This window comes from Grampus griseus (genome assembly GCF_964374135.1).
Source record: "Grampus griseus genome assembly, chromosome: 13".
Classification (NCBI taxonomy): Eukaryota; Metazoa; Chordata; class Mammalia; order Artiodactyla; family Delphinidae; genus Grampus; species Grampus griseus.
Window position 1 is genome coordinate 19,943,030 of NC_139007.1, and position 8,689 is coordinate 19,951,718.

Consider the following 8,689-nt stretch of genomic DNA (forward strand, 5'->3'; position numbering starts at 1 on the left):
CTTTTTGTTGCAATGGTAAATGGGAGTGTTTTCTTGATTTCACTTTCAGATTTTTCATCATTGGTATATAGGAATGCCAGAGATTTCTGTGCATTAATTTTGTATCCGGCCACTTTACCAAATTCATTGATTAGCTCTAGTAGTTTTCTGGTAGCATCCTTAGGATTCTCTATGTATAGGATCATGTCATCTGCAAACAGTGACAGCTTTACTTCTTCTTTTCCGATTTAGATTCCTTTTATTTCCTTTTCTTCTCTGATTGCTGTGGCTAAAACTTCCAAAACTATGTTGAATAAGAGTGGTGAGAGTGGGCAACCTTGTCTTGTTCCTGATCTTAGTGGAAATGCTTTCAGTTTTTGACCATTGAGGATGATGTTGGCTGTGGGCATGTCATATATGGCCTTTATTATGTTGAAGAAAGTTCCCTCTATGCCTACTTTCTGCAGGCCTTTATCATAAATGGGTGTTGAATTTTGTCAAAAGCTTTCTCTGCATCTATTGAGATGATCATATGTTTTTTCTCCTTCAATTTGTTAATATGGTTTATCACATTGATAGATTTGCGTATACTGAAGAATCCTTGCATTCCTGGAATAAACCCCACTTGATCATGGTGTATGATCCTTTTAATGTGCTGTTGGATTCTTTTTGCTAGTATTTTGTTGAGGATTTTTGCATCTATGTTCATCAGTGATATTGGCCTGTAGTTTTCTTTCTTTGTGACATCCTTGTCTGGTTTTGGTATCAGGGTAATGGTGGCCTCGTAGAATGAGATTGGGAGTGTTCCTCCCTGTGCTATATTTTGGAAGAGTTTGAGAAGGATAGGTGTTAGCTCTTCTCTAGATGTTTGATAGAATTCGCCTGTGAAGCCATCTGGTCCTGGGCTTTTGTTTGTTGGAAGATTTTTAATCACAGTTTCAATTTCAGTGCTTGTGATTGGTCTGTTCATATTTTCTTATTCTTCCTGACTCAGGCTTGGCAGGTTGTGCCTAGGAATTTGTCCATTTCTTCCAGGTTGTCCATTTTATTGGCATAGAGTTGCTTGCAGTAATTCTGCAGTGTCAGTTGTTACTTCTCCTTTTTCATTTCTAATTCTATTGATTTGAGTCTTCTCCCTTTTTTTCTTCATGAGTCTGGCTAATGGTTTATCAATTTTGTTTATCTTCTCAAAGAACCAGCTTTTAGTTTTATTAATCTTTGCTATCATTTCCTTCATTTCTTTTTCATTTATTTCTGATCTGATTTTTATGATTTCTTTCCTTCTGCTAACTTTGGGGATTTTTTGTTCTTCTTTCTCTAATTGCTTTAGGTGCAAGGTTAGTTTGTTCATTCGAGATGTTTCCTGTTTCTTAACGTAGGATTGTATTGCTATAAACTTCCCCCTTAGAACTGCTTTTGCTGCATCCCATTGATTTTGGGTCGTCGTGTCTCCATTGTCATTTGTTTCTAGGTATTTTTTTATTTCCTCTTTGATTTCTTCAGTGATCACTTCGTTATTAAGCAGTGTATTCTTTAGCCTCCATGTGTTTCTGTTTTTTACAGATCTTTTCCCATAATTGATATCTAGTCTCATAGCGTTGCGGTCGGAAAAGATACATGATACAATTTCAATTTTCTTAAATTTACCAAGGCTTGATTTGTGGCCCATGATATGATCTATCCTGGAGAATGTTCCATGAGCACTAGAGAAAAATGTGTATTCTGTTGTTTTTGGATGGAGTGTCCTATAAATATCAATTAAGTCCATCTTGTTTAATGTATCATTTAAAGCTTGTGTTTCCTTATTTATTTTCATTTTGGATGATCTGTCCATTGTTGAAAGTGGGGTGTTAAAGTCCCCTACTATGAATGTGTTACTGTCGATTTCCCCTTTTATGGTTGTCAGTATTTGCCTTATGTATTGAGGTGCACCTATGTTGGGTGCATAAATATTTACAATTGTTATATTTTCTTGTTGGATCGATCCCTTGATCATTATGTAGTGTCCTTCTTTGTCTCTTTTAATAGTCCTTATTTTAAAGTCTATTTTGTCTGATATGAGAATTGCTACTCCAGCTTTCTTTTGGTTTCCATTTGCATGGAATATCTTTTTCCATCCCCTTACTTTCAGTCTGTATGTGTCTCTAGGTCTGAAGTGGGTCTCTTGTAGACAGCATATATAAGGGTCTTGTTTTTGTATCCATTCAGCTAATCTGTGTCTTTTGGTGAGAGCATTTAGTCCATTTACATTTAAGGTAATTATCGATATGTATGTTCCTATTCCCATTTTCTAAATTGTTTTGGGTTCGTTATTATAGGTCTTTTCCTTCTCTTGTGTTTCTTGCCTAGAGAAGATCCTTTAGCATTTGTTGTAAAGCTGGTTTGGTGGTGCTGAACTCTCTCAGCTTTTGCTTGTCTGTAAAGGTTTTAATTTCTCCATCAAATCTGAATGAGATCCTTGCTGGGTAGAGTAGTCTTGGCTGCAGGTTTTTCTCCTTCATCACTTTCAGTATGTCCTGCCAGTCCCTTCTGGCTTGTAGGGTTTCTGCTGAGAGATCAGCTGTTAACCTTATGGGGATTCCCTTATGTGTTATTTGTTGTTTTTCCCTTGCTGCTTGTAATATGCTTTCTTTGTATTTAATTTTTGACAGTTTGATTAATATGTGTCTTCGTGTATTTCTCCTTGGATTTATCCTGTATGGGACTCTCTGTGCTTCCTGGACTTGATTAACAATTTCCTTTCCCATATTAGGGAAGTTTTCAACTATAATCTCTTCAAATATTTTCTCAGTCTCTTTCTTTTTCTCTTCTTCTTCTGGAACCCCTATAATTCGAATGTTGGTGCGTTTAATGTTGTCCCAGAGGTCTCTGAGACTGTCCTCAGTTCTTTTCATTCTTTTTTCTTTTTTCTGCTCTGCAGGAGTTATTTCCACTATTTTATCTTCCAGGTCACTTATCCGTTCTTCTGCCTCAGTTATTCTGCTATTGATCCCATCTAGAGTACTTTTAGTTTCTTTTATTGTGTTGTTCATCGTTGCTTGTTTCGTCTTTATTTCTTCTAGGTCCTTGTTAACTGTTTCTTGCATTTTGTCCATTCTATTTCCAAGATTTCGGATCATCCTTACTATCATTATTCTGAATTCTTTTTCAGGTAGACTGCCTATTTCCTCTTCATTTGTTAGGTCTGGTGCATTTTTATCTTGCTCCTTTATCTGCTGTGTGTTTTTCTGTCTTCTCATTTTGCTTATCTTACTGTGTTTGGGGTCTCCTTTTTGCAGACTGCAGGTTCGTAGTTACCGCTGTTTTTGATGTCTGTCTCCAGTGGCTAAGGTTGGTTCAGTGGGTTGTGTAGGCTTCCTGGTGGAGGGGACTAGTGCCTGTGTTGTGGTGGATGAGGCTGGATCTTGTCTCTCTAGTGGGCAGGTTCACGTCTGGTGGTGTGTTTTGGGGTGTCTGTGGCCTTATTATGATTTTAGGCAGCCTCTCTGCTAAAGGGTGGGGTTGTGTTCCTGTTTTGCTAGTTGTTTGGTGTAGGTTGTCCAGCACTGTGGCTTGCTGGACGTTGAGTGAAGCTGGGTGCTGGTGTTGAGATGGAGGTCTCTGGGAGATTTTTGCCGTTTGATATTATGTGGAGCTGGGAGGTCTCTTGTTGACCAGTGTCCTGAAGTTGGCTCTCCTACCTCAGGCAGAGCCCTGACTCCTGGCTGGAGCACCAAGAGCCTTTCATCCACACGGCTCAGAATTAAAGGGAGAAAAAGTAGAGGGAGTTAGTAGAAGTATGAGGAAAGAAAGAAGGAAAGGAGGGAAGGAAGAAAGAAAGAAAGAAGCAAAGAAGGAAAGAAGGAAAGAAAGGAGGGAGGGAGGGGAAGGAGGAAGGAAGGAAGGAGGGAAAGAAGGAAAAAAGACAGAAAGAAAGAAGATACAGTAAAAATAAAGTATAATAAAGTTATTGAATTAAAAAATTCTTATTTAGGAAAAAAAGGGACGGATAGAACCTTAGGACAAATGTTGGAGGCAAAGCTATACAGACAAAATCTTACACAGAAGCATACACATACACCCTCACTAAAAGAGGTAAATGGGGAAAAATCATAAATCTTGCTGTCAGAGACCACCTCCTCAATTTCGGATGATTCGTTGTCTAAAGGAGGGAAGGAAGGAAGGAAAGAAAGAAAGAATGAAGGTAAAGTATAATAACGTTATTTAAATTGATTAAGAAAAGAATTTAAAAAAAAACCATGGACGGATAGAACCCTAGGACAAATGGTGGAATCAAGACTATACAGACAAGATCTCACACAGAAGCATACACATACACATTCGCAAAAAGAGGAAAAGGGAAAAAAAATCATAGATCTTGCTCCTAAAGTCCACTTCCTTAATTTGGGATGATTGGTTGTCTATTCAGGTATTCCACAGATGCAGGGTATATCAACTTGATTGTGGAGCTTTAATCCGCTGCTTCTGAGGCTGCTGGGAGAGATTTCCCTTTCTCTTCTTTGTTCTCACAGCTCCCAGGGGTTTAGCTTCGGATTTGGCCCTGCCTCTGCGTGTAGGTCGCTGGAGGTTGTCTGTTTTTTGCTCAGACAGGATGGGGTTAAAGGAGCCGCTGATTCGGGGGCTCTGGCTCACTCAGGCTGGGGGTAGGGAGGGGCATAGAGTTTGGGGCGAGCCTGCGGCGGCAGAGGCCAGCGTGACGTTGCACCAGCCTGCGGCGCGCCGTGCGTTCTCCCGGGGGAGTTGTCCCTGGATCAGGAGACCCTGGCCGTGGTGGGCTGCACAGGCTCCCCGGAAGGGCGGTGTGGATAGTGACCTGTGCTCGCACACAGGCTTCTTGGTGGCGGCAGCAGCAGCCTTAGCGTCTCATGCCCGTCTCTGGGGTCCGTGCTTTTAGCCGCGGCTCGCGCCCATCTCTGAAGCTCCTTTAAGCAGCGCTCTTGATCCCCTCTCCTCGCACACCAGGAAACAAAGAGGTAAGAAAAAGTCTTTTGCCTCTTCGGCAGGTGCAGACTTTTCCCTGGACTCCCTCCCGGCCAGCCATGGTGCACTAACCCCTTCAGGCTGGGTTCACGCCGCCAACCCCGGTCCTCTCCCTGCGCTCCGACCGGTGCCCGAGCCTCAGCTCCCAGCCCCGCCCGCCCCGGCGGGGGGAGCAGACAAGCCTCTCAGGCAGGTGAGTGCCCATCGGCAGCGATCCTCTGCGCGGGAATCTCTCCGCTTTGCCCTCCGCACCCCTGTTGCTGTGCTCTCCTCCGTGGCTCCGAAGCTTCCCCCTCCGCCACCCACAGTCTCCGCCCGCGAAGGGGCTTCCTAGTGTGTGGAAACCTTTCCTCCTTCACAGCTCCCTCCCACTGGTGCAGGTCCCGTCCCTATCCTTTTGTCTCTGTTTATTCTTTTTTCTTTTGCCCTACCCAGGTACGTGGGGGGTTTCTTGCCTTTTGGGAGGTCTGAGGTCTTCTGCCAGCGTTCAGTAGGTGTTCTGTAGGAGCTGTTCCACGTGTAGATGTATTTCTGGTGTATCTGTGGGGAGGAAGGTGATTTCCGAGTCTTACTCTTCCGCCATCTTCCTGGAATTCTCGGCACTCATTAGAGCTAAGACTCAATCTGACAAGCCTCATTACCACTCCAGGAAGCCACTGCCAGTAGAAGGAGCTCCTAAGATGAAACATCTTAGCCATTTGCGTGTGTGGGTATGGCAAGAAATTTTGCAGAGGACTTGAGGACAAATGAGCTCAGGGAAGTGAATTTTTGCTTGAATTTGATTTCTGTCTCAATTCTTCCAATGAGAACATCATAATTAGCTTTATATATATATATATATATATATATATATATATATATATATACACACACACACACACATATACATATACAAATAAATACATATGCATATGTATAAATATATATGTACACCCCTGAAGGGGCTTGAAGACTTTCTAGGGGTACATGGCTTTGGCAACTTTAAGGAGATCATTTTGTAGATGTTCAGTTTCCATGTGTCACTTGCTCAAGCTGATGTGTCTGAGACCCACTCCTGCAGTCAGGTTTTGTCTTTCCTTCCTTCCTTTTCACACTTGACTGTCTCCTACTGTGCAAAAGAAATGTGCACCCATCTGAATCTTATGAGGCATTTCCCAGGCTATAAAAAAAAACCTCTGGGACAACACTAAATGAACCAACATTTGAATTATAGGGGTCCCAGAAAAAGAAGAGAAAAAGAAAGGGTCTGAGAAAATATTTGTAGAGATTATAGTGGAAAACTTCCCTTACATGGGAAAGGAAACAGTCACCCAAGTCCAGGAAGCACAGAGTCCCATACAGGATAAACCGTAGGAAAAACACACAAAGACATATTAATCAAACTAACAAAAAGTAAATTCAAAGAAAAAGTATTAAGAGCAGCAAGGGAAAAGCAACAACTAATAAACAAAAGAATCCCCATAAGGTTATCAGCTGGTTTTTCAGCAGAAACTCTGCAAGCCAGAAGGGAGTGGCAGGATATACTTAAAGTGATTAAAGAGAAAAACCTACAAGCAAGATTACTCTACCTGGCAAGGATCTCATTCAGATTCGACAGAGAAATCAAAAGCTTTTCAGACAAGCAAAAGCTATGAGAATTCAGCACCACCAAACCAGCTTTACAACAAATGGGAAAGAAACTTCTTCTAGGCCGGAAACACAAGTGAAGAAAAACACTCACAAAAGAAACCCAAAACAATTAAGAAAATGGTAATAGGAACATACATATCGATAATAACCAGAATGTAAATGGATTAAATGCCCCAACGAAAAGACACAGCTCGCTAAACGGAAATTAAAAACAAGACCCATATATATGCTGTCTACAAGAGACCCGCTTCAGACCTAGGGACACATACAGACTGAAAGTGAAGCGATGGAAAAAGGTATTCCATGCAAATGGAAATCAAAAGAAAGCTGGAGTAGCAATACTCATATCAGATAAAATAGCCTTTAAAATAAATACTGTTAAAAGAGATAAGGAGGGACACTACATAATGATCAAAGGATCAATCCAAGAGCAAGATATAACAATTACAAATATTTATGCACCCAACACAGGAGCACCTAAGTACATAAGGCAAATCCAAGAGCAAGATATAACAATTACAAATATTTATGCACCCAACACAGGAGCACCTAAGTACATAAGGCAAATGCTAACAACCATGAAAGGAGAAATCGACATAAAAGTATCAAAATAATAGTAGGGGACTTTAACACCCCACTTACACCAATGGACAGATCATCCAAACAGAAAATAAATAAGGAAACACAAGCTTTAAATGACACAAGAGACCAGATAAATTTAATTGATATTTATAGAACATTCCACCCAAAAGTGGCAGAATACCCTTTCTTCTCAAGTGTACACAGAACATTCTCCAGGATAGATGACTTGGGTTACAAATCAAACCTTGGAAATTTCAAGAAAATTGAAATCGTATCAAGCATCTCAAACACTATGAGATTGGAAATCAGTTACAGAAAAAAAAATGTAAAAAACACAAATACATGCAGGCTAAACAGTGCACTACTAAATAACCAAGAGATCACTGAAGAAATCAAAGAAGAAATTTTAAAAATACATAGAAACAAATGACAATGAAAACATGATGACCCAAAACTTATGGGATGCAGCAAAAGCAGTTCTAAGAGAGAAGTTTACAGCAACTCAATCTCACCTCAAGAAACAAGAAAAGTCTCAATCTAACCCTACACTTAAAACAACTAGAGAAAGAAGAACAAAGAAAACGCAAAGTCAGTAGAAGGAAACAAATCATAAAGATCAGAGCAGAAATAATGAAATAGAAATGAAGAAAACAATAGCAAAGTTCAATAAAACGAAAAGCTGGTTCTTTGAGAAGATAAACAAAATTGATAAACCCTTAGCCAGACTCATCAAGAAAAAAAGGGAGAGGATGCAAATCAATAAAATTAGAAATGAAAAATGAGAAATCACAATTGACACCACAGAAATACAAAGGATTATAAGAGACTACTACAAACAACTATATGCCACTAAAATGCACAACCACGAAGAAATGGACAAAATCTTGGAAAGGTACAATTTTCCAAGACTGAACCAGGAAGAAATAGAAAATATGAACAGACCTATCACAAGTAATGAAATTGAAACCATAATTTAAAATGTCCCAACAAATAAAAGTCCAGGACCAGATGGCTTCACAGGTGAATTCTATCAAACATTTAGAGAAGAGCTAACACCCATCCTTCTCAAACTCTTTCAAAACAATTGCAGAGGGAGGAACACTCCCAAATTCAGTCTACAAAGCCACCATCACCCTGATACCAAAACCAGAAAAAGTTATCAAAAAAAAAAAATTATAGACCAATATCACTGATGAACATAGTTGCAAAAATCCTGAATAAAATACCAGCAAACAAAAGCCAGCAACACATTAAAAGTATCATACACCATGATCAAGTGGGATTTATCCCAGGGATGCAAGGACTCTTCAATATACACAAATCAATCAGTGTAATCCACCATATTAACAAACTGAAGAATAAAAACCATACGATCATCTCAATCAACACCCATTTATGATAAAAACTCTCCAGAAAATGGGCATAGAGGGAACCTATTTAAACATAATAAAGGCCATATATGACAAACTCACAGCAACCATCATACTGAACAGTGAAAAACTGAAAGCATTTCCACTAA

The 8,689-nt window shown here is 40.0% G+C and overlaps 1 long non-coding RNA gene across 1 annotated transcript in view; it reads left to right on the plus strand.

Moving 5' to 3' along the window:
* The window catches only part of LOC309831940, a 223,059-nt gene extending 218,014 nt beyond the window's left edge, over nt 1-5,045 (plus strand). The window contains exon 3 of the long non-coding RNA XR_014297647.1: nt 4,983-5,045. This is a non-coding gene — a long non-coding RNA (uncharacterized lncRNA). The remainder of the gene's footprint in view (nt 1-4,982) is intronic.
* The last annotated feature ends 3,644 nt before the right edge of the window (nt 5,046-8,689 follow it).